General features: G+C 47.6%; 1 protein-coding gene across 2 annotated transcripts in view; it reads right to left on the reverse strand.

The window, feature by feature from the left end:
- Positions 1 to 27,178, reverse strand: part of PRDM16 (PR/SET domain 16) — a gene marked incomplete at both ends in the record, with an annotated part of 286,316 nt that overhangs the window by 129,918 nt on the left and 129,220 nt on the right. The gene's annotated exons all lie outside the window — the stretch shown is intronic.

Consider the following 27,178-nt stretch of genomic DNA (forward strand, 5'->3'; position numbering starts at 1 on the left):
TGTCTCTTCCAACTAGCCAGCAAAGCAGAGTAGGGGCACTGAGAGGACGGAGACCTGCATACTCTCCACAAGCAAAAGCCCCAGAACAGGGCACCAAAGCCAGCTGCCAGCACTCACCCTGTCCTGTCAGAGGAGCAGTGACAGGGACAGGCCTGGTGACAACTGCACTCCCAGCATCCCCGCACAATGCCAGAGGCATCCTGTGCCTCACCAGCGTCAATGCCCTCTCCTCCTGTCACCAGGTGCTCAGCCCTGAACTCCACAGCACCAGCAGCTGCATCCCAGCATCAGGGACCGACCTGAGGCCAGGGCGCAGGATGCTGCGCTACCTCGGTGCTTCCAGCAGCTGCTCAGGAAGCTCCTTAATTCCTCCTCCAACAGAGGTGTGGTGATACAAGTCATTAAAACGCTGCTGTGTTCCACCTCAGATTAGCTCCAGGTCAGCGGGCATTCAGGGAGGTCAAGTGCCTGAACTTCGTATCGCACGGGACAAACATCCTCTGCAAGGACTCGGCTGAGCAGCAGGACTCCAAGCACCCCAGTACTGACCTCAGTGGGGGCCTCAGATAAACATAGGCTCAGGTGCTAGAGTGGGGTCAAGCTCTTGGGACTTCCAGGCCCAGCAACGTATTCTGGCTACCAAAGAATAGTGGGGAAAAGCTCCAAGAGAGAGAGAGGAAGGTGCAAGGAAACCCAAGGGTGAATGAGAAGGGCTGCACAGTGCAGAGGACGTTACAGGAAAAGGCAGTGAGGGCCAAAGAGGCTCGGATGCGTTTCACCACTAAGGCTTGGGCACAAAGTTCTTGGCCCCCTCTGACCATGCCCAGGTGAGAGCGACTGACTACACATCTGAAAAATGTTGGCAGGTATCTCCAGGCTCAGCTGGAACAACAATGTGTCCTGTTTGCCACTGGGAGAGACCAGAGCCGTTCCAGGTTTCAGAGCAGCCCTTAGAGAGCCTGGGACTGCGGCTCAGAAAGCAGCTGGAAGCGAAGGGAGCTGAGAGGTGACCCCAGAGCAACAACCCCTGTGTGTTCCCACGTGTGCACCCACACACGCCAGCCCCTTGCCCTGCAGTACTGGAAGGGAAAGCACCAGTGGACAGGAGCACAGTGGAGCCCTCACAGCTTCTGGTCCCTTCACCAGGAACCAGCCACCCTCAACAGCCTCCCGAGAGTCGGGCCAGGAAGCTTCCAGAGCTGTAACATAAATACGCCTCTGCTGAACGACTTAAAAGCCTTCGTGGAACACTGCTGCTTCCCAAGGAAGACCTTTAACTGCAATTATTATATGCAAAGAAATCTTTAAATACAATTGGTTAAGTATGTGCATTGGGAGTGCATAATCCACCCGTTCAACAGAACCATAAACGTAGAGGGGGGAAAAAAAATCAAAATGAAGTGCAAATTGGGCTGTGGTATAGTCCTATATAAACAGGCTTAAGAGTCAGGAATTCCTGAGCCTGAACCTAAATGCCAACACAAGCTTCCTTTTGTTGGTTTGGACAGACCTGTGCTCAAGGGGCAAGCTCTCTTTCTCAACCTGTATTTATTTTTTTATCCCTTGGACTCACTGCAGATCCCAAATTTCAGAATTCTCAGAGAACAGAATTTCTGTAAAAAGTATTTTATACATGTTCAAAAATGGCACCTCCACGGAGGAGCAGCGGTGGCTCCTCACCCTACTGCTCGTTCAGACTATCCCAAAGGGAATGTGTTTTGACAAGGTCAAAATCAATCTTTTGGCTATTTTTTCATGGTATTTTCTCTGTTTCCTTGTATTACAGAACTTCTGAGGAAACAGACTCTGATTTCATGAAGAATTTCTGTTGTGATGGGACCATCTCCACACTCAAGTTACTCACACGTGGGAAAAGGCATTTTAGCAGTCGTGGGAGCTGAGGACCTCTTTTTATATGGGATTTGCCATCCTGCCTTTATGGAGAAGAAAGAATTACAATCCCAAACGGAACATTATGACACTACGCTCTGCCACAGACTTTCTGCAGGAGCTGGGAGACAGCCCACAACCTGAACGTGTCCACATCTCCTCTTTGCCCACATTGGTAGAACAGGTTGCAAGTTTGACATCAAAATGGTGTGTGTGTAGGGATAGAGGACAGAGACCAAAACCCCCTCTGCCCAACCACAGCCAGGGCACTGCGGGTGCCTGCTGGAACTGCCCTGGGCTGTGGGAGCCCTTTCTAAATGGAGTGACAGCAGCCTGACAGCAGCTTTCCAGCCAGACCTGGTCCCCTGGCACTGTGAGAGCTCCCAGGGACACCAACCATCCCCTGAGACAACAAGAGAACTTGGGGACCGTGGCACAAGCAGCACCTCCTAATTACACAAGAGGGGCAGAAAGAGGGGAAGTAAGTACCAGATGCAATGTTTATTAATAAGAATAACAAAAGATACTTTGAAAACCTACTCATTGGGTAATTTTAGCTCAGGCTGGACTTCATCTTCTGCGAACGCCACGAGACTAAATACAGCGCTTGACGTGCACAGCGGGCTGCGCTTTTGCAGTTAACACAGATGTTCTTAAATGTACTCAAATTTACACCATATGCCTTTCCTATCAACTGATCTGTTGATTTTAGCCAAAAGAAAGACAACATGTCAGCAGCAGCCACGTCAGAGAGCCTCGTGTTTAGGGATCTGCTTGGAGGTGTATCTCCTCCGACCGCTGATGAGCGTCACCGCGTCCCGTCCCCTGGATTCGGCGAGCTGGTGGCAGCAGAGCCCTGATGGACTCCCATTAGTTAGGGATGTGCTAGAATTTTTGCAAAGCCTCCTGAATGTATACTAAACATGTCAAGTAACACCATGTGATTCTTTTTGAAAAACAGTTTACAAGCTGGCATTCTCCAGCTGCAGTTAACCCTAATTTGATTACATTACCGAGACAGATCACAATGAGCTTATGTAAATAGTAACGTTACCCAGTCATTCCGTGAGCTCAGATAAACTGCCATTAAAAAAAAACCACCCAAAACCCAAATCCCAACTTCAATAGGCACAGCTCAACGCATCGGGGGAAGATGACAGCAGGCCAGATCCTGTCCCTGCTCCACCACCATGAATCCTGACTCTTTGGAAGTATTTCCATGCCTGCTGCAAGCTGGAGACAGGGGAGAGCACCCAGTAACTGAAGAGAGCACCCAGTAACTGAAGAGAGCACCCAGTAACTCCTCAGCAGTGGGTACACAGCTAACAGTGCTTCTTTCATGCCCTTGTTCGTTACCATCCCATCCTTCATTAAGACCCCAGTACATCCCCACTGAAGCCAGTCAGGCTTAAAGCCAGGCAAGCACTCCAGTATTCCAGGCAGTGCCCAGTATCTGCCATCCCTGGAGAGTGCCTTGCAGCTGGCGTGATGGGGACATCCCTCCCCACCCTGCAACCCAGGTCCTGCCACCCTCACTGTCTTTGTTTTTTACAATTTCCATTAATTATTCCTCATTTAATCTTGCAAAGTCCTGTGAGCTGCCCCGACCCAGCCAGGTAAGCAAGCAAGCAGTACCAGCGAAATTCCTAGAAACAGGAACGCTGAAGAGCTTTTCTGGAGGATGGCCAGGAGCACAAAGCTCCAGGAGGGATACAGCCCTCTGGCACGGAGAACCACAGCTCCTCTCAGGTATTCAAAGACATTCCCACCTCCGGATGCCTTGCGCAGTGCTGCAGCAGCTCCATCCCCAGAGGAGATCTGGCAGCATCCAGGGCGCAGCAGAGGTTATCCCTGGGATACGGGGGGAGGTCGGTGGGAAATAAGGACTCTTCAGCTGCCTGTGAGGACACCTTGGCTCGCTTGGCCTTACTGCATCCCGAGATCATGCGCAGTGCTATGGCCATCCCCGTCCGGCTTTAACAATCTCACAGCAACATTCCTGCTCCCTGGTGCCTGAGGACAATTTTACACCAAAAAAAACCAACCCAGGCTCATGAAGTATTTCTCATCGTTGCTATTTGCCCAGGATGTGAAGAGCCATTACTCATTCTATTGACAAATGCTGCTGCTGCAGCAGCAAAGAGCTAATCAGCTCCACCATTAACAGCTCCGGCAAGGGCACACAGCAATGCGGGAGCAGGGAAGGGTGTTTCTTTATGAACCATTCGCTGCGTTTGGAGTGCAACTGGAAAGGCAGTTTGTGCCAAACACAGCCCTGTCACCCCAGCTGCAGCTCTGCCAGCCCCTCTGGGAAGCCCAGCACCACGTCTGAGCCTCTCCCATGGGATACAGGTTACCAGAGCTCCTGCACCACATGGTAACTGCATCCAAACACTGCCCTGGGCAGGGCACAGCTTCACACCAGCACCCAGAACCCACCTGAAATCTGGTGAACTAACCTGCAAACAACCACCACATACATGTAAACCACCAAACAGCACACTTTTAAGCTCTGGACTCTCCATGGAAGAAAAGTTTCTACTCAAAAAGCTGATGAATTGAGGTCTGTGGTTGGAGTTGCCTGAAGTTACATGGTAAATCAGTGGCAACACTCGCCACCTTTTGCCCTCACTAACAGACTGTCAGCCTCCCAACTGAATAAACTGGAATAACTAATAACCTGACCTAATGTCACCAAAGCCATCAAGCCCCGAAACACCAACGCAGCCATCCGTTCTCTTCCCTGCATGAATAATGGGACAGCCAAAAAGCGTTTCCTGAGCTGCCACAGCTTGTGCTCAAGTCTGTGATGTACTTTGAGTATTGGGGGGGGGGACAACGAGCTGGGTTAATTATTTTAATGCAGATGTTTTCTGTGTACATGTGTCCACCAGCAGTTTGCATTTCTGCTTGTCCCTCCAGCACAGACACTCTTCACCTGAGCTTCCAAAGCTCCTTGTCCACTGCAATTTATGATACTTGGTGCCTCATCATCCTCACACAGCTAGGGAAGCCTTGCCCAGGATTGCCTTTAAAACACTGCCATCCCAAGACCCTCAAGGTGGAGGCTCTGGGAAAGGTCAGAAATGATCTATGTGGGTCAAATGCACTGACTGAAAAGTGCTCTGATGCTGCTTGTGCAACAGACCTCGAAGGAACGTGTGCTCATGAGGACAGAAGAACCACACAAGCACAGGTGTAAAGAAGATACATCTAAACTACACATGAACCTGATCTGGGATTGCCAGGTTGAGTTCCTTTAATGCCACTTGGTTTTCCACTGGGAAGCTCTCCCATCCCTGTCCCACCTGCTGAAGAATAAACCTACTCAAACCCTCCAACCTCCTCTGCAGCTGGCAGAGGGGCTGACCCTGGGATGGGGACGGTGTGCCATTAAACCTCTCATCTGGGAGCTGGAGCAGCCCTTTCAAGCCCCCCAGCTAACCACCCTACATCAGCAATGCCCCAGAGATTATGTTCTTTCACAGTTAAGCCAGAAGGAGAAGGAACCTGCAGAAAGCCACCTCAGCACTCAAGAATTCATTCTCTTAGGCTTGGTTTTAAAAACCAAGGATTTCATAGTGCTTTGGACAACAATTTACCAAAATTTCAGATTTCCTAGAATAAGTAAATGCAAGAAGCCCTGTTGATTTGAGGAAATTTTTAATATCCGGCCTTGGAAATTTGAAACGAATGTGCCTGGAATGAAGAGGAAAGGGAGGAAAGCTCTTGTCTGAGAGGAAGAATTTCCTCTCCTGGCTAGTGAGCAAAGGAGGATGAACAGCCCTACTCCGACTGGCAAGAAACAAGCCAAGGGCTGAAAGGAGTATAAAGAATAAACCACCCATTCACTGCTAAGGGCAACCCCAGCACAATTGGGAACACTGTGGAGCAGCCAAACTGTGGTTTGTGGACCAGTAACAGTCTGTGAAGCCGTGGTATGCACTCCACAGACCGGTTTATAACCGTTTATTTTTCAGTTGAAAGTCTGAACAAAAAGGTGGCCCAGCACTGCATGAAAAATGTTCCAAACCCAGAGGGAGCTGTGGCCCAGGGTCTGGTATCTGCCCTGGGGAACTCCTCTGCACTTGCTCAGAACCTCATGCCCCACAAGGCTCTGCTGAGGAATTCCACCAGCTTTCCAGAGGACAGAAGGCGGTTTGCAGAGGTGAAGTATCACAGGTTATTCCAAAGGGTGTTCAAAAGAAAGGAGCATCCTAAGTCATCTCTGAGAAACAGCACATTCTTAGTGCAGTAAAACAAACTTCTGAGCATCCATAAATCTCCTGTCACTGGAAGGTGGACGAATGTTGAACATTAAGAGTCTTTTTAAGAGCAAGGACTGTGAGAAGGAGAATAAACATGGGATTTGCATACGTGGCATCGCGACTTCTGACTCATTCTTTTAAAGACATAACTCCTCCATGACATTGTGATCAACTGCAAACACCAGGAAGTCAAACAGCATCTAATGGAGAGCATTTGTAATAACTTCAATAGGCTGAGGACTTGAGACCTTCAGCCAAGACAAATAGGAGAGGGTACTGATTAGTAAATCTCACCGTTCCTCTTGCCAAGCACTCAGGGACTGGTGATAGCAGAGTATTAAATATAATCTCCCAGTCTTTAGGGGCTCTTTGATTTTATATTGCATTCTTATCGGGTTCTTAAAAGTCCAGTGTTAATGAGCATGAGAAATGCACTTGATAGTTTGGCAGTTTTGCTAAAAGAAAACCTATTTCATTCATTACACATGTTCTTGGATCCCAGTTAGAGATGCATTTCCCTTTCACATGGCGCCACATCTAACCTCCCTCTATTCCTGTTCCCCATTTCAGCAATCCAGTGTCACCTTCAGCAACCAGCTATTTGCTATTGCTGCTCCAAGAAAAGAGGTTTCGCCAGCTCCACAGAATGAGAACTTCAAGGTCCTTGGAGCAGAGATGAAGCATTTACAGGGCAAGAACGTGCCCGCTGCACCCCCCTTTCACACCACAAAAGGGACTCTGGAAGGATGAGCAAGTCCCAATTAATAATTGAGTTGCCTGTCCAGTATATTGGTCACTTCATGAAACGCCTCCCAGAAGAGAAACACGTAACAGCACACGTGGGACAGAAAAGTGGGAGTGAATGATGATTTTCTGTATTATCTGTACTCATCTTCAGTCCTGGAAACATGCCCATCAGGCTTCTACACTAGATAAAACACAGGATCCTCTGACACTGTGCTGCTGAGCCACAGACTAGTCACATCCTCAGCTAACTGCAGAGAAAACAGGAGCAGCACGGGAGCGTCGGGCCATCAACTGAAATCCTGCCTGCCACAGAACTACTAAGGCAATCACTTAAAGTATCTGGAGCTATTCATTATCTGAGCAAAACATCATCTTGAGGAGCAAAGTGCAATGTTTTGGTTAACAGATAAAGCTATGCTGCTGGCAGTGCTGTAAATGGATTGGGTGGTTGGCTTTGGGCATATACCATCCATCCATCTTCTGCTCCCGACCCTTTTTAGTTATAAAAGTGACCTTGGTATTGACAGAATAATATAAATTAACTTCCTCTGTACTTCATATATTGATAACCTGTTTGTTAAGATGATCAGTAATAATCATAAGTACATAAAGAGAGACCATAGATCATCTTGTAATGGCAGCGCTGCCGTGCACTTCATCTGAGGTCTGGAGACCGCTGGGCATCAGCTGAAGAGCTCCTATTTCATACTGCACTGCAGCCTCCCCACCCAGGACACCCACCGACACAGAACTCTCTGTACAGCCAGGCACTCCAATCTTAGCCTCTAATTGTACCTGTTACAACTCAGGTATCTGGGGAAACACCCTCAAAGGGGAGCAGTGCACTGAAAGGGATTCAACACACTCACCATCCAGCCCCTAGAACACCAGCCACCTAGCCCTCCCTTCGGTCCATACACAGCTCATCGCCTGACTGGCCCCACTCCTGGTGTCACTGGGGTGGCATTCATTCCCAATCCCATCGGCAAGCCTTTCAGAAACCTCCAGTCTTTCAGAAATTAAGTACCTCCAAATCTACATAGCAACTTCAACACACTTTTTTTTCTTGCAAAATCCCTTAATCACAGAAAAAGTCTTGCCACTGATGCTTTGACTGGTACCAGTATGTGGAGGACTGGGAAGTCTGAGCGCTCCCATCTCCCTGTGCATACAGCTGCCAAAGAGAAGGACTGGGATTAGATGTACCAAGATAAAAGATCTTCTTTGGGTCTCAAGATGTAGAGCAGGGCCAGCTGGCTTTGGCTTCTCCCATGCTGAACGACACAGCCTTCACCCGTATTCGAAGGTAATTATCACACAGCTCAGAGTTTGAGAAAAAACAGAGAAATTCCCTTCCTCACAGCCCACAAAGACACTGATAACAATTATGAATGGTGTTACCACAGTCAAAGGGTAAGCAGCAAGTACATTTTTTCCTAGGCACGCTTGCCCATCCTAGTTTGAAAGCCAAGCCTTTTCCCTGCCCAAGGATCTCAGCTCTGCTGAGCTCTCTGGAAGTGCTCTAGTTCCCTACATGCAAGCATGTCAAATCATAAACACAATCAGAAAAGCCAACTTGCAATTGGCTGCATACAGAATTTGCCAAAAAAATCCAGCTCAATAAACTGCAGCTACATCTAGAGCTTATCCTCCGTTCCATCTAAATAATGGCTCTCAACGTAACCATAGCAGTGCACCAAAGCTAAATAGCTAAGCTCTGACATGTAGATTTTTGATCATTAATCACACTTGAAGGAAAATAAAGCCAATATGCCACGTTCCCACCAATTTCCAAAGTCTAAAGTGGGAAATGCACTGTCTCATTTAGCAGCTTAGTTTTGCTGCTCACACTGTGAAAGGAGCGAATGGAAACAGCAGCCCCACTAATAGCTGGTACTGTCCAGGGGGAGCTCAGGCTCTCTGGGAACGTATCCCTGCCTGCCTGGCACTCCGACAGAAAGGATGGGATATGTCAATTTGATACCCATCAGTGGGATAACCTAACTGCCACTTTAACATGATGGGGTCACAGGCAGGCAGTGTGATGCAGGAAGAAAAACGGTCCATTAAAGCCTGAGAAGAACTGGAAGAGAAACATAAGGCTGATGATGAGATGCTCAAGCCCTGTCAGTTCTGTGGAAGATGCGGCTCCTCAGTGCTCTCTGTGGGGACCAATTTCCCAAGAGCCTGGGGGTCCCTGCTGCAGCAAGCTCGAAGGAACTTTCCCTCACTTAACTCTCCTTTAATTTAGCTAAATAAGTCTTTGATGAGCTGAAGTTATGGCTAGTACAGGAGAGGAATTCCTGTACTAGCAGCATCTTTCATGGTACAGCCTGTGTTAAGCACGAGGAAGAGTTCCTGCTCTCATACTGCTGCCCAAGCAGTACTCATCCTCATCCCGAGTTGGTAAGCAGCTAAGGTGGGAAGAAACTCCCTGTAGTAACATTCTGTGTAAGGATTGAGAACAACCAAGGGACAGCAAAGGGCACTGTGTCTCCCTTGATTCGGAAGCAGTGTCAAGCACATGACATAAAGAAAAGTTAACAGGAGTTACTCTGTGGACTTACTTCAGACACAACCGGTTTCTTATTTTATAAAAGCACTTGGTGTTGTTTTATCTGAGTTGATAGGGCTGCCAGGTGAGTTCCCTTTTAAGAGCTGTAGAAACAATCCCCGACAGAACTGGATAATATTATGCTTGGAATGATAATATTGTGTTTGGAAAAGGTCAATATTTTATTTAATCAGCCAGACAGAGAGTGGGTGGCAATTTCAATGCGTTTTCTTGAGACAGGAATTCAGGGAGCCCAAAGGGAAATAAGTTCCTGTTTTTTCCTTGGGCAGCTGATGTCTCCCACAGGTAGGATTTGTGTTGGGAGTGTTCAAGGGCACGATATAAAAGGGCTGGGGACAGCCCCAGTCCTGCTGTGGAGGGAATGAGCGTGTCCAGCTCCCCATCACACCTGGACTGTGAACCAGTCACCTCTCAGGGACTGACAGATGGGAAACTACAACTGCAAGCTGAAAATATGAAACCTACGGGGAGCTTCAGAGCATCTGCGAGGGCAGTAAGCATGAGTCACTTCTCAAAATAAACCCAAGACAGTGCATCATCTGCTGAGTACCATGAGCAGGACACATGGAGCTTTCACTTTCCGAAGTATAAAGAACATTTACTGAGACATAATACTCCACTGCTGCAAGAGTGCTGGTTGTTATGGTCCAAAACTTCCTAAAACAAAGGTAGCAAAAAAAGTTAAAGAGCAAGAGAACTTCTATCTATTTGGCATCTGTCCCACATCAGCTTCCAGCAAGGATGGAACCTTAAGAGTAAATCCCACATGAGCCAGTCACGATACCAGGAAATCCTGCCCCACTGCTGGGGAGGTAGAAGGCCACAGGGCACAAGCCTGAGACCCATCTCTCCAGTGCAATGAGTATGTACCCAAGCAAACAAGGTCTTCTTGGCCTTTAAGGAGGCCAGAAGCTCCCACCCTCTCTACCAGGACCAAAACGGGGTTTTACTCCCCAAGAGACAAGCCCTAACCCAGGCAGAACACCAATTAGAGGAGCCAATGAATAACTGGAGGAGACATGAGCTTAGAAACACAGCCAGCACTTCACTTCTTGCGGTCGGGGAACTTGACCATTATCTCTCTGCTCATGTTTCCCTGATCAGACACCTTCTGAGTCAGAGAACTTCCCAGCCAACCACTTCAAAGAGACACCTGAGAAAACGCTTCCCCTCGCCCTGACCATGAGCTTCAAGCCATGGTCCTGGCTGCCAGACTGCTCAGAAAGCTCTGAAACCTCTGCTGAAGACTTCCCCGACCCAAGCCAGCATGGCTAAGGGATTTTTCTTCTACAACCCCTTGGTAACTCCATGTGTTTGCTATCTTAATGGCCTCTACACCTGGTGCTTCGACCAGAACAGCACCAGAAAAAGAAAATTTTATAAAAGGGATTTTTTTTCTCTTTTTTTTCACTAAAAGTTTCAAAAAGCACCCACAGCCCTTGTTGTTACTGAACGCTCCAAGTCCTGAAGAAAATCTTGGGAGATCCAGCTCTCAGGATGGATTACAAGGAGGCTTTTTAATCTCGTGCCAAAAGGAGCACTGAGGTTGAAAGATGGCTCCATGCACAGTCCTGCCAAAGAGCCTTTCTGTTTATATCTCAAAAACTACCACCAATAGATCACAGACAAAGAAATGTCCATAATGTATCCAGATGCTTGAAATGAAAGGTATTTAAGCTGCTGAAGAGAGTTTAATGAAGTAAAGCATGTTTTTAACTGCCAGCCCAAAGTAAATAATCACAGATTTGAGCGGAGTTAAGAGATCCTATCTTACCACCAAATAATCTGAACATGCCAGCAGGGAAGCTGGTTCTTTGTGGGAATAACATAACAGCAGTTCAACGTTCTCATAAACTTGGTTCTTGTCTTCCTCAACACCCCAAACCTCCGGGGACTGAGGAAGCATGAAGCGCTGTGAGGGCATCGCAACCCCCAGGAGCTGGGCAGTCTGTACTGCTGGGTCAGCAGGGCCACTGGGTCCTGTTTCCACTTCAGGGAGAGAAGGACGAGCTCATTAGTGAGAGGCTGCTGTGATTTCCCCTCCTTTGCCCATGGCACCTGTTCACCCCAAGTTGGAAACAGACCAAGATCTGGCAAGTCTGACAGCCCCGGCTGCTCCTCCTCCCAGCACAAACAGAGGAACAGCTGTACAATGAACATTGTGGCTTTTACAAAGGAAAACACCATCATCCTCTACTGCATGTTCATATGTTTCTTGTTGAAGGCTATTTTACCGCTTTGAATATTTGGTTTCCTCCTGGAGACGGTGCTAACATGCAGACAGCCCCATCAGGGGGTCCGAGGCTGGGGATGAGTTGGTGGTGTCTTTGCTTTTGCAAAAGACAAAAGTGCCACATCCTTCCACTCCAAACTTCCTAAATATCAGCACTGATGTGCCTTTTCATTGCACAGAAGGAATCTGCCTTTAATATTTTTGTGTGTTTGAAACAATAACAGGATGGTTTCTGCTGTGAGGGTGAGCAGTGGAGGAGCCAGGGAAAAGCCCTACCCGGTTTGCTACAGCCAAGGAAGTTGACTGGACCATAAATGTGCCATTCACAACTGTGTATTCTCTTTTTTTGGTGAGGGAACATTAAAATTACACTCAAAAGCAATAATCTGGCTGAGATTTACCTGGGACAGGAGCTCAACCTGATTAACCCCTCACCTTCAAGAACATACATTCTGTGCTCCCCCTTTTGCCAGGCGGCATCGTCTGCCTGTCTGCAGCCTCTCAACTCTGGTCTGGCTCAAGTAACAGTCAGAACTCAACACTGTAACCAGGCTGTACAGGCTGGAGAAAGAGTTTAATCCACTCCCCTGAAAGTAAAAGCTGTTTAAGTGAAAGTCCTCAAAACAAAACCAAACCAAAGGCAGGATACCGACTCAGAGTGACGTGCAATAAGCACATGACCCAAACTAATACAGACAATTTAGTGTATTCAAATAACTCATTCCACAACTCTAAGTTGTAGAAGTTTGGGGTTTTCACATTCCTGAAAGCCTTCCAGGATGTGAGGAACAGCTGGATGCAACGCAGCCCTGGCAGGCCCACGGGCTTTCCCAACAAGCTCAGCACACAGATCTACTTCACTCTGAGAGGGCATTGGGTGGTGATCTGCAGGCAGTCTGCATGGAAACGATTCTTCAGGTGAGAAGGAACATTCCTCCTTCACCAGAAAATCAGCCTGAGAGCGCATCATGACCCCTCGGTTGCTCTCACAGCCTCTGTCAGTGGCCCCACTGCAACCTCCAGACTGTTCTTCACCTTGGAGGATGCACACTGAAACGACCAGGTGAGCACAAACAATGAAATAAAGCCAAAGGAGAAGGAATCCAGCCTTACATTTGTCTCCTCTTGTGTGCAAAAGCAAGAAGATGGCATTGTGTACAATAAGATCTGGCCCTGAGGAACTGCTGTCCCAGGTCTCTTTCACAGAACACACAGAGCAGGATTTGCAGCATCACCTCACAAGCTGTAATGCCCAGATCCAGACTCTATCCATCTGAGCTCTCTGTGTTTATTTATCCCAGATTCTGTGCAATCCGGTTCAATTATGAATTTGACTGCTTTTTTTGCAGATTATAAACCCCTTTTCCTTGCACCATATAATTGTGTTCCATGGCAGAACTGGCATTCATCATCACCCTGCTGTCCCCCAGCCTAAAAGATAAAACATCCACAGGGTAATAAATGTCAAACTATGATTATTGATGCTTTCAATTAAATTGATTATCTATTTGAGGCGCATAGCGTGGTGATTTATTGCTGTCTCTTTACGTTGCACTTGGCACAATGGCTTCCCTGAAAGGTGAGGGGTTTGATTGTTTCCATAGATTTTCTATTAAATCTGATTTTTCAGAAGTGGCTCCCGACCACCCCAGTGCTTGGTTACCCAAAATAGCACCTCAGCACGTCAGAAATACATGTCCCATGTTCTGTCACCTTCCAGAGCAGGGAGGTTCAGAAGCCATACCTGAAAAGGGACAGTGAAACTTTCCTATGGGTGGTCGTGGGAGGACAAAACACATCTCTCACTTACATCCCTCATGAGAAACCTTTTATTTACAGACCACGTTAGACCACAAGTGTGTGTAACCTCGAGCTTTGCTGAGTCCTACCTGCCTCAACAAAGAGATGAGATGACCTTCAACTTGTCACTGGCATTGTGTTTTTATTAGTTTCAGATAACAGGAGCTATAAAATTCAAAGACATTTGCTCACCAATGATAATCAGCAGCTGCTTCACAAACAAGGCTTCTGTTGGGGCGTCATGGTTAAGGTGACACGAGTTGACCCTTATCTGATAATTTACTTGAAGAAACACCTTACGTGGCTGGACAATCCAGGACCAGTTTCCACCACTGCTGTTTCTCCAAAGCACAGTACAGTTCCTTTTGGTCTGTTTTGAGAAGCAAATCTGGCTCAAGACCCTGTACAGCCCACTCAGTGAGCTCTGTGGGTCTGGTGAAATGGGGAAAATCAGCACAAGACAATTGGCATTCCCACAGCACACTGCTCTTACCCACTGCAAGGGAAACGACACAAAGCTTCTCCTGGAGCAGGTAAACTGAGAGAATCTCAGTAACAACCTGAACCATTTTCACAGGGAAGAAAAAAATCAGTGCTGATAAGCCACTGACTTTGAGACAGGGACAATTTTGTCCTCACCATTCACCACACCTGATGCTCCCAAGCCCTGGGGACCCCACATCAGGCAACCTTGGGAATGAACGTCCCAGGACCACACTGTGCCTGACCGAGTTTCCCACCAGTCATCATCAGGAGAGCCCAGGAAAAAAGACTGAAGCCCAGCTGTGCTGGCTGATACATAAAATACAAAGCTGACACTGGCTAAAAGAGCTTGAGAAATAAGTAACCACCATAGATAAACAGTGAGGAAAGGAAAAGGATTACTAACTCAATGTTACAGACAAGACTGAGACAAGAAATTAGGTGATGTGCCCAAATGACAGAGTCTCTGGCATGTAGAAATTGAGTTTCAAGCTCCTTAGGCCTAATCTCAACAATAAGGCTGTCATTCCTCCTCAGATGCAAACACCTTTGACCCCAGTAAGCTCAGAATTACACACACATCAATTCAGACTTTGAAGCCTGGCTTATCTCTCAGTAGTGTAACTGTCCCCTCCGCTATAACTAACAAACAGAGCTATCTGAGCAAGAAACAAACAATCAAGGAAGGAAACAAGAAAAACAAAATCCCCACGGCTCAGTCAGAATTAACTGTTTCACATGTGCTGTGTTCTGCCTCCATCCTGGCAAAGCCCAAGTAGCTTTGTAGCTTCTGCATGTGGTGGGAATCTCTCAAACACCGAGGAGCCGCAGCAAACACCCGGCAACCCGGAGCAGAAGGTAAGGGCAAGTGTTTCCTCTGGGTAAGCACTGGGCAGAGCACAAACATCCAGGCTGGAATCTGACCATCACACCGGGACAAATCCCAGTCACGAGTTTCTCCCCCACCCTTATCTGAATGGTCAACTCTAACAGCTCGTGTCCATCAGAGCATCATTCTGGGGCACAGGCTCCAAAGAACGAAGGACACCATCCCTGTGACCTCCTGGGTTTTTAGCAAACGTCCCCCTTCTGAGACCCACACCTGGCTGACCTGTAAGAACCAGTAAGAAAACTACTCCGTGCTGGTACAGCAACAGCACCCACATGACTTCCCACAGGTGAGGCCCCACAGAACTGAGATCCCTGCTGCTGGAACACATCTTCCAGCATGGGACACGTGTTTCCCCACAGCGACCAGCCATCCATCTGGGCAGGCAGTGCTGGCTCAAGCAGCTGTAAAGCTCACAGAGAAACAGAGTATGAAAAAGACCACAAGCAACAGGGAATTAGGACAAATTCTTCTTAAAATTCCAGATCAAGGCCAGTTTGCTTAGCTGCTTCGGAACATGGAGGCTGTTTCCACACACAGAGAAACACAGGGACTGTATCAGTTACGCAGCCAGCCGCTGTGCCTGCAGCTGGGGTCAGAAAATGCAGCATCTGGTTCCCAAAGTATCTCTGTGTGGCCACACAGAGGTGTAATTACAGCACTTGTAGAGAACACACAGGGATTTTTGGGGTTTGAAGGATGACACTAGAGCCTGGAAGTTTAAAAGATGATAAATGAAGAGTGGGAAACCCCCGTGGCAGAAGGCACCGACCTCCCTCCTAAGCACATGCCAAGATGCTCGGAAACAAACCCCAAGCACCCCTCTGTGGTGGGGTCACTGCGTGGCTCCAGGTACGAGAGCTGAATGACAGAATGTGCCCGTTGTGACAGAACAGCTGCTCTGAGGTGAAGGTGTTTGCATATGTAAAGTCCCTGGGCTGCTGCCAGTCCTAGGGAACCCAGAAGAAAGCATGTGAATGGGGACACAGGAGGAACACGGCGTTCAGGAGGCACCGCCGCCACGTCTGGCTTCTGGCATGGGCTGTGTGTGTCCATGTCTGCCCCACGTCACACGGGGCTCGGGGGGAGCTGGTGCTTTTTATCTTTTTATTTCCTTTGACCTGATAAACGAGCAAACGCCTTCACCCCAAGGAATTCCTGAGCCACGAGCACTACTCTCATCAGCGCTGGCTGCCCACAGACGCTCGCCGCTGATGCAGCGCAGGCCTGAGGAACTCGGTCCACCACCATTCACACTCTGGATTCTTGGGATAGCAGGGCAATGATTAAAGGGGAAAGGAAAAAGGAAGACTTTTCTGAGCCTTTATTGCCGCCTCCCATCCAAGTTTCTTCTTTAAATGATTTTGGAAATTGAATGGGGCAAAGTTCTGCCCCAGAAAAGGAAACCTGAAACAGGTAACTGCAGTTACTGACTCCTTCCAGCACAGACTGTGGGTTGCAGATGTTTCCACCTACCCCTAAGTCCTCCCAGAAGCCTGAACCACTCTCTCCTCTCCTCTTCCTGCACCCTGCTAGAATGTGCCTCTTCTAAAGAAACTAATTCTCAGATACACTGATGGGCTGGGTTTCACACAGGAAGTGCTGGAGCTCCAAAGACCTGTCTCAAAGAGGAGACACATAATCAGCCTTCCAGCCAGTAATGCTCAAACCTGGAACCCAACAAACGACTTTTCCCCTCTCCCTTTCTTCACCCAACCCAGCAGCTCTGCTTTCCTATCACAGCCTGAAAAGCTGCTGCCTGAGGAGATGCACACCAGCAGAGCAGCTGTCGAGCAGCTCTGAAGAACAGCATCTTCATCCCTGACTGAAAGAAGCATCAGAGTTATCTGGCTGAAGGCAAGGTTTGGGTTTGGGTTTTTTTTTTTCCTTTTTCCTTTTTTTCATTACCAGGGACACCCTGAAAAGGTTCCTGTCTTATCGTGGCAGCTGCTCCCAGCTATCAGGAATACCCGAGGTGGCTGGGCTGGGCCGTGCCCCAGCGGAACCGGACAGGCATCTGCTCTGTTTAAGGCACAGGAAGCACGGGGCAGGTTTTAAGAAGCACGCAGAGGATGTAATGGAGCCTCTAATGTGTTTAGGTTTCTCCAGAGGAATCCGGCTTTATCAGAAAACAAAGGTCCTGAAGGGATTATCAGTGGAAAGAAACCCAGGACTTGTCTAGCTGGGGAAGGGGCTGCCGAGGTTGTTATGTCAAGGTGCAACAGCTTCCTTCCAGGCAGAACTAAAAGCTCCTTCTGTAAATTAAGTCTCCTCCACTAATCAGGAAAAGATTTTTAGCAGAAACAAACCAGTGCTTGCCTCATGCTGGTGCCTTGTAGAAAGGAGAGAGAAATTAAGACAAGTCTCACACACTGACATTGCTCTGCAAGAGGCACCAGCATCTCCACAAAATAAAGCGTTATTTCAGGCGGCTTATTAAGGAGTGTATAAAATCCATCCCTGTCACACATCCCCGTGCTGTGACACAGCACCCATCACAATGAATCAAACAAACAGTAAAGCTCACAGGCACTTCACACCTTCAGCATCACAGCTGCACCTGTGGGTACCAGTCCCCAACACAGAATTTGGGCAGAAGTTCGGGAGCAGCACAGGGAAACAGGAACTTTTCAACAGGCAGGTAACAGGATTGCTGTTCAGAAGGTAGCAATGGTTTGTGAACCAGATCCTTGTCTCCATTTTTTGTTGCTGTTACATGGTGAATAAAACAATTATAATAATTATTTCAATTCAAATACCAGCCTGTGTAACATAAAAAGGAACTGCATCTATCTGTTAGTCTCAGCTCTGCTCAAGGCAGATGTGTAACAGGCAAACATTGAGGTGACACTACAAAAGTCAAAGCTGGTGCCTTCTGAATCCCTCAGAGATTCAGCACCCACTCTTCAGTCAGCGTGGACAATACAGACCACTGAAATCTAGATTTACATCCTGATTCAGGTACTATACCACAATCACAGAAACACAGAATCATAGGGGTTGGAAGGGACCTCTAGAGATCATCAAGTCCAACACTCCTGCCAAAGCAGTGTTTGGATTCAAGGGCATGAAATAACCACACCGTAGGCCTTGTGCCCAGAGAACCCCAACAGCACTGCAGGTTTCTCTGTTTGCTGTCCGTGCCCCCACAGACCCCGCTGGTCCCTCCCCACTCCTCTCATCCCTTTGGCATGCTGTCGGCATCCTCCAGCAGGTCTCAGGGATTACGCTCTTCACTTGCCAAAACACATCCTGCAATCCCTGCCCAGGCAATAAATACCCGGGATCACCACTGCTGACTAAAAATCGAGGGCTCCTGCTGCTGGGTGGCACCGTGTTTGTTAAGGATGGGGAGGGGCTGAGCTCTTCTCTCCAGCACAGCATCAACCCTGATCCCCCCAGGACCTGCGCTGGAACAAAGGGGTGCCAGGCTTTAGCGACCAGCTCCCAGCACAGTTCTGGCTGGGACAGCAATGCTTTGCCTGCCCATAGATCCCCGGGGTCCCCATCCTTAGGCAGAAGAGGAGGATGAGGCTGTGTGGCTCGGTGCTGCTGAGCACAGCCCTCCTCCCTCTTCTCTGCCGTGCCCCCCTCCTGCGGTACCCTACCATCCCCTCGCCTCCCCCACAAGCACCAACTAAAAAAGGGAAAGAATGAGAAAGTGAGTACTCTGTAGCTGGCACTGCAGACAATGTATGTCTTGTGTGAGTAATTTAGCACTATGGCCAGTCAATCTGGTTTCTGGGCCCAATGCCCTGACCCTCTTTAGAGCTGCTCTCTCTCTCCAGCACAGTGTGAAACATTTCCTTTCACAGCACTGACACTTTGCAGATTGAGACGTCAGGCCTGTCCAACTGCAGCAAATTAGCAATTTTTCTTTTACTAATTGGAAATAAAAATGTTTGCTAAGGGAATAATTTGTAGGAATGCAGTGTTAGGTTTCCGGCTTTTTATAAGGATGCTTTAAACTTTATCCATCTGCACTTTTCTCCTGTTTTGATGCCTTGCACTGTAAATTTTAATAGGTTACTCGACTGTGAACTTTAAAGTCTCAGCCTTCCAAAGGATTAAATGAAGTTTTTAATTTATCTCTCTCTCTCCACAGCAGTAGGGTCTTCTTAGACCAGTGCCTAGCACAGCTTGCCCACTTCTCCATAAGCAAAGAGGAGGAATGCAGCTTCAAAGGGTTAAAAACATACACAGCTACGTGGCATCTGGATGAACCTCGGGCAGGCGATTTGTTTGCAAAGCCTTCAGTTCACAGCTCTCCAAAGTTCCCTGTGAGCATGGTGGAGAGAGATGGGTAGCAGATTCAGGACTGCTTTGCATCCCTAACCTGCCTCAAACGGGCCTCTCCGTAACTCCGGATCCGCAGTCGCGCTCGGAACCAACACAAAGACTGGCTCACGTCTCTGCTGCTCAGGGAGAGGGGCAGGGAGGCTCTTCCCTTCCATCTTTTCAGCTTATTTGCTCTGGTGCAGCTCTGCCCATTAAATGAGAAAATATCACTACTTCGGGCAGGGTTTGGTGGTGACAGCATCCGGGTTTTTCAACTCCCTTCACATGCAGAAGTAGATTGGGGGCAGTTTGAGTCATTCAATCCTAAAAATCACTGTGGCTAAGGAACAGCATGGGAATGGCAGTCAATAAAGACTTCTCCAAATAAAAAAAGTTCTTCAAGAAAGCAGGAGAGTCTCCTGCAATCTTGGAAAAACTGCTAAAAAACCCTGAAACGAAAACAAAACGCCCTTCTGCTGAAATACAATATTTTAGCTTAACGTGTCTCTAATTCCTAAGGCATGTAATGTCTTCCTGCAGACCGCACTCGAGCAGGAGTACATTAGCTCCTATAACAATGCCAGCACATAAAGAGTTACTGTTCTTTTCCCCTACACACACAACCCCCCCCCCCCACCAAAGCATTTGACAGCCATGCCTAATAATTCTTTCTGGTGTGGTTTTTCTTTTTCTTGATGTCTTTATGTGAATATGAAGCCAGAGTGAAAGGCTCTGGGTGACCCCCGTGAGAGAGAAAAAGTATGAACTACAGAGAAAAAGAGTGAGATATAGACTCCCTGCCGAGACATAGGCATCTTCTCTGGCAGCTCACAACTTGGCTTCAGAGGGCCTTTGTGAGGGAAAAAGGACTCTTCTTCACTCAGGCCGTGACAATAGGTGTTTTGTCAGCAAGGGACAGGATAAAAAGCAGGGGGTGGGAGGCGAGATCATCATCGGCAAGGGGCTAGCCTTTGGGGCCTGCAGATGTTGGAAGGAGGATGATTTATTGCTCCAGTGTCCTCAGTGGCATTTGGCTACCTTCCCAGACCCCAGTATTGGTGGCTGGGTGGGAGGAGGGAGCGCCGCACAGCCAGGCATCTCCTTCTCCAGACCTTCTATGGGCAAAGCGTGTGGGGGGCTGCGGGGAGGGGGGCAGCCACCACAGGCTGCTGCGGAGGGGCCAGGCCGGACCGGCACTTGCAGCACCAGGCCTTGGCCTGGAGCAGCCATGGAGGCCACAGGTTGGGCCGTCGCCGTTTCTCAGCCACAGAACTGCAAGAAGTGTTTGAATCCCTCAGCCTGGAAAGGCCGAGCAGGGAAAAGAGACACAATGTTACCTATGATCAAGCAAGGGGACAGCTTCGTGCTTGGAATAACCAGACCCAGTTATGCCATCCTCACCCAGCCTTAATGCTGAGAAGAGCCTGAGGGTGTTTGGGGTGCAAGTGCAGAGATCACCCTCCCCACAGCTCTGGCACCAGCTCAGCTGTTTGCTCAAGGCCAGGTCTTTCCTGGCTCCCAACGATGGCATGAGCAGAGCTGGGCACAGAACGCTCTGCTGTTGGACAAGACCCCAAAGACCCCAGAGGGTTTGGTGTGTCAATGGGAGGGATCCCATGCCTGGGTCTCACTCAGGAACTACAGAAAGGCTTGGAAGCAGAGAAGGAGGGTTTCTGCAAATCAGCTGAGGAAAGGAACCAAGATTTTGGATGTCTCTCCATACCTCAGAAAATCTCAGAACGGTATGAAGTTTGCCCACTGCTCCATACATCCAGTATCTTGAAAAGCATCCCAGATCACTAAGCCAGGAAGTTTTGGATAATTTCCAAGGAAAAGGAATCACAGCCTAGCAAGAAATACACACCAAGACAGTATATTGCCAGGAGTTTGATTTAGGACTTTTGCTCCAGCTCCTTTCCTCTTAATATACAGTTTTCCACCACACTTTCTATACAAATACTGTATCCTATGGCTGACAGCCTCTCATAGTGGATTTATCCACCAGTGAATTTACTAAAAAACATTTTTTTGTTGAAACAAGGGCACATGCTTCCCCTCAGCAAGAGACAAATCCAGAGACAGCATTAAAACACAAACCCAGTAAATCCCAGACAAGATAGATGCAAAGGAAAGGGAAAAAAACCACTCCCAAACCCAAACAACTTTTAGGGTCATCTGGTACAGAAATCGCTAGGTAGAAAAACTACAGTAACTAGAAGGTAAAATGCAGAAGTGGAGTAGAAAAGGCATGAAAGAAAACCTACAAAGTTCCCAAGATGAGTGCCACAAGAATAAGGCCTGACAAACCTGCCACTGAAGAGCACTATTAGTTTCAATTGCCAAAACCCAACAGCACCTATTATGAGGGAAATCTCAAAATGCTTCGCTGAGTCCCAGACACACTTTCCTGCATGTACTCCAAACCGTTATATCCATTTACAGAAGGAAGCGAAGCATTCAGAGTATAAGTGACATGTCCAAGGTCACACACAGAGTCAACTGCAGAGTCAACACAAGAGTAACTGGATCTTTGCTTAAAATCCCTTGGCTTTGACTGCTAGACAATGGCTCCCCCTCCCACGTAATCAACCAGTTATGGAAAGGCATAAATGCATATTTGCAGGACTAAATATGTTCACTTGAGAATAAAACTGTTTGGATGATTATCTATAAATTATATGACATTATCCAGACCTCTCTGGTTTGGAAGTTGCATAGAAATTTGATGAATTACAAGCAAGACACAAACATTAGAAGAGAAGCTTTGCATTCACTGTTGCTCTTGGTCTAGAAAAAAAATAAGGATTACAGCCATGTACCAAAAGCACACAATCCCTCCCCAGCTCTATGTCTTAAAACACCCCCCATCCCCCCCCCAAGTTACTGCTCTCCCTGATATCAGCTCATTTATTGCTATTGGCATTTGCTGCTCTACTATTCACCTTGCCACAAGTGGAGGTTTTATCAAGTCAGGGGGTGACCACAAAGTCTGAACAAAAAAAAAATCCATCTAAAAGCAAAAAAATCCTGTCCAGACTCTCACTGTCAGGTCTCAAGTGTCTCACATTTTCTGATGTAATTATTAATTAATTTCTCAAACATTTTCTGATGCAATTATTAACACTACTCTACAAGCCTTACACAGTCTGCCCATCTTAGGAGCTGTGATTCAAGTAACTGAGTTAATTTTTTTCATCATTTCCACTATTTGAGCCTGTGTTTGTTTGAGTCCCTCTGTTTAAGGGACAGATTCTCCTCGAGTGCAGCAAACCCTGTTCACTGAGCAACATCAAACTCTCTGGGTCCTGCTGGACATCACAGCACTGGGAACGGAATAGATGTCACCACGCTGTAAGGGGACAAATCCAGAGCTGTTCAAAGGTGGCTTTGTCTATTTTTTAATTTATTATTTTTTTTGCTAGGCGGTGTTTGGGCTGCAGACACGGATAATGCTGCATCTTGAATGCACTGCAGCAAATTGCCACATCAGCACTAAATACCTCCACTTAATTTTTCATTTGGATACGATGAAACATTTTTTTCCCATGGAAGGAAAAGTCTGGTCTTTGTGATCGTGGCACTGCCAGCCCAAGTTACAGTAAAGGTTAATCACAAACAAGAGACAAGTAAAGTAGACAAAGAGCATCATACACTTCACTTTTCAATGGATGTTTTCATAAATGTATGAATAATTTAAATTATCATTGCCGAGTATTTATTCGAGTGTTTCAGGGGGAAAAAATGCCTTCTCTTCTTTTTTTTTTTTCCTTTCCCCTCCTTGATTCTTTTCATTTCTGTCTCATCTCTTTTATGTGCTGCATCGGCTGTTTTCTTGCCATCTGAATCAGTTTTTTGGAACAATGGGATGTATGAGGGCTGAGGGGGCAGTTGAAGAATACAGCCCTTGTTGTACACTCTGTGACTTGACATTGATTAATGAGGGTGCGGACATGGGCAGAATTTGATAGAGAGAGAAGGGGAAATTGGAGGACCTGAGGGCACCAGAAGGAGGAGGGCAAGGAGATGACAGAGAGAAGACCAGAGCGATGCCAACGGCTCTGTGCGGAGCAAGTGGCGGAAGTCACATCACCCAGGGCCCTCGACCCTGACATCCCAAAGAGCTGGAGAGGCTGCTTCTGTCCTGAGAGTCCCGACAGTGACAGTGGGGTGTTTCAGAGGGGATTACCTCTCCCAGGTTCATCCTTCACATCCAGACTCGCTGTGTCAACACAGCCCTTTCCTTCACATGAACATCTGCCCCTGAAGATATCGGCAGAAGCAGCTTTGTTGCTTCCTCCCTTCTTGCACACATCCCTCGGGCTCCATCAGTTCACTTTCAAATCCCAAATACACTGAGGTCTGGGTCCTTCTCTGCGTGAGTCCAACACACGTAAGACTGTCCTTCAGAAGGAACTGAAAATAGTATCCTAAGTAAAATCAAGGAGTTCTTTACAGGGAATAACCCGATACAAAGGATAAGGCAGCGAACAATAAATGCTGGGCCCACCATCTGGCCTAGGACTACAGACAGACCGCGACGACACACACACACTGAGGCAGCATCCCTCTTGCCTTCAGTCGTTTCTCCACAAAAGAGCCAGCAGTGTCAGAAGCAGTGTCCCCAAAGAGGCTGGTTGAGCAGCCCGAGGCAGAAGGATGGACAGACACGACCTCCCCACCCCACTCCAGGACTGGCTGCGGGTCTTGCCTGCTCCCAGGCTGCCAGCATCCCAAGCCATGCACCACTGACTCGGGGTGATCAGGGTGAACAAGATGAGTGCATCAACTCAGTGCAAGATGTGAGCAGACAGCTGCCACACGTCTCTCTCCAGCATGCAGAAGACAGATCAGGCGTTTGCTTATCCAGCTGTTTCAAGGTGCCGCTGAGCAGCACTGGGACCTGGGATCACTCACCCCCATCTTGCTGGATCTGCCCTGCACCAGTTACGACGGAGCCTGCTGGCTCAGGCAGAGCTGAAGCGGTCACCAAAGCACTCAGAGCCACCCAAAAGCTGGACACCGATCCGGTGACATCCAGTTACCTTCCTTGGGAGGGCTCTTTGATGAAACAAGGTGATGTACTGAGAACGTTGGGGCCACCCAGTGAAGACCTGCTGCTTTCAGCGTGGGATGCAGCAGGGCTTGTACAGCAGTAAGGACAGGACCTATGAATGTTTTGTAATTATTACTATTAAAAGCATCAGGAGCCACATCTTACTGGTCAAAAATCTTTAGAGAAGCCACTCCAGATGAAACCAAGCTGCAGGTTCAGTCATTTCAGCCAGAGAGAGCCCACCCCAGAGCAGCCCCAGCCCAGGCCTCGGACTCATTCAAATGGCTTTGCCTTTCTCCACCGCCCCAGATAAATTCGGGATCTGCCAGACTACTGACTGTTCATGTGCTAATCTGACTCAGACTCATTCATGGCTGTTCTCTTTTGCATAAAGCATTAAATGTTCATTTAAGGGGACAGTTGTTCCTGCACCCTATGTGAGAGCTCTTGCTGCTGGCCCACTGGCTACTCCAACCATGAGCTATTTTCCCTTCACGTGGGAGAGAGCGAAAGATCCTGGGTTTGCTGGAAGTTTCTCAGATGAGGACGGGATCTGCTCCCCATCTGTCTGCCACAGCCACCACCAGCCAGCTACCGGCTTCGGTTCCTCGCCCAAAAGCAACATGGAAGTACGACGGGGACACGGGGACATGAGCTGCTGCCTGGGTACCAGATGCACGTGGCCTGTTTGAGCACCCTGGGTTTCCACGTGCAAAGACAAAACCAGCCTCCTGTCCCTGAACATCTGGCTGAGCACAAGGTCTCAGGCTTTCTCACTGCGACAGCCTCGTCCAGCGTTTCTTTCCCTCCCTCTCTCCCCCAGCTCTGCATCCAAGACAAGCAGTCCAGTGATCACCTGCAATGGCAGCCACAGAGGGTGACCTGAGCCCTAGAGCTACTGCTGGAACAAATGAGAGAGCTTAACTAGAGCAAGACTGGCATAAAAAGGAAAGAGAAAAAAAGAGAGGAACAAAGATTCCGTCCAATTTGCTCTTTTCGGCATTGTAAAAACTGGCCTGTTTCCCAGTATATCACTCTGCCATTGAATAAGGTCAATTGCAGAGCAGTTCTTCAGTCATCCTGATGGGTTTTCATGAGAAAGTGAATGGAGTGCAAATTAGCCAAAGTCGTCACAAGCTTTTTTACTGTCACTCTAAGCCTGACAGTCCAAAGGAAAATGAGGATTAATAAATCTAACGAACTTTCTCTATTATCCGAGCCAGGTTAGGAAACTATTTATTGTCTCTCTTTTTCTATGTTTCATCCATTTTGCCTACTGTGGTGAAGCATTTCAAGAAGAAAGAAACAACAGACGCATGCACACACACGCTTGCACGCACACACAGAGCTTAACCTCTCCAAATCTGCTAGACAGAGCCACAGACATACCAGAAAATAAAGGCACTGGCATCATGCAAGCAAATCAGGATTTTAAAATAATTCCACCTTGCACATACCGTGGAGTTTTACATGAATCCGTTACAGCTGCTGGTTTCCATTAACTAGTATGTGTCCAGTGTGCTAAAGATACATATTTTATGGGAGAAAGAATAATGCCTGCTAGCAAGTCTCAAAAATTAGCTTTTTTAAAAAAAAACCCAAGAAAATTAGTTCCAAGTTACAGGGGGGTTTTTGAACTATTATATCCACATGCATAAAGTAGATGCTAGTGTGGTTCCAAGGTTGTTATTTTTTTAACTGGAGTCAGGCGTTTCAGCAGCTACTGGCCCAGAATGCAGATCTTTACTCATTTACTAAAATCATTTGTATTCGGGGAGCTTTGGAAAAGCAGCTTCACTAAGGCAGAACTGCTCAAACCTCCTCAGAGACCAGGAGGTCGCACTGAGCCTATGGCCAAGGGATGCACAGGACCTCCAGGAACCGGTTCACATCCTGTGTTTGGGGGGTTGAAGTGTGTGTGTGTGTGTTACACACATGGATACACACATGTAGGGGTGTATTTAAGCCCAGCACAACGCAAACCAGCCCAACATCGGAGGCCGGTGAAGCCTTATCCCACGTAACACACTGTCAGGAGCGCAGCAGTTTTCATTCAAGAATCCCACAGACCTTCCAAACTGCCATGGCCCCGGCCTCGTGCTCTCTGGAAATAGATGTATATGTTTTCCCAATGCGTGTTTTAAGTGCCAATTAAGACATTTCACATCTGCAGTAAAACAGGTGGGGCAAAGGAGACAAAGAGATCAGTCACTCGCTAATGTCCCTGGAAATAAGTGCTCAGAGACCAGCACAAACTTCAGGTCAATCTTAACAGCAGCAATCAAACTCTGGATTTCTGAGGACTGGAAATACATTAAGGATGGAAGCAAGCCAAATACACTGTAAACAGAAGTTTGGCACCAGAATCCCAATAAGACACCCCCAGCATTAGAGGGAAGGACAGAGATAAGGGGACTCTGAATTAGTCACACACAGACCCAACAACTGTTTTTCAGGCTAAAAAGACAAACTTCAACACTAGCTACAGTCTGAAATGATGTCATTTTTCATCTTCCTTCTGGTAACCATGAAAACTGTTTGTCCAAATCTTGCTTCTTGCCTTTGTGTCGGTACTGAGGGTAAGTGTATTCCTCTCCCACCCATCATTAACAAGAAGGAAAAAGGTCAGAGGAGAGAACGCAAGGTTTCATTCTGGAAGCTACTAGAAAGATAAAAATTGCTTTGATTCCTTCCATATATATTAGAGATAATCAAAATTGCAGCCAAATAAAAATACCTTTTACAGAGTTTGACATATTCATAGCTCCAGCAGGCAACAAAGCAGTTTATAGTCAAGCCAAAGAGTTTGTTTCAACACTTTGTTTTCACCTTTTATGTGGAGACACTTAACAGAATAAATTCCCCCCGAGGAAGCTCATGCTACAATCTGACTAACCAAAGGAAAATTGTTTAGCATTCAAAGCAATCTGGGGTTTGTTGAGATTTCCCTTCTCCTGCTTTT

This window comes from Gallinula chloropus, assembly GCF_964237585.1.
Source record: "Gallinula chloropus genome assembly, chromosome: 23".
In the NCBI taxonomy this organism is placed as follows: domain Eukaryota; kingdom Metazoa; phylum Chordata; class Aves; order Gruiformes; family Rallidae; genus Gallinula; species Gallinula chloropus.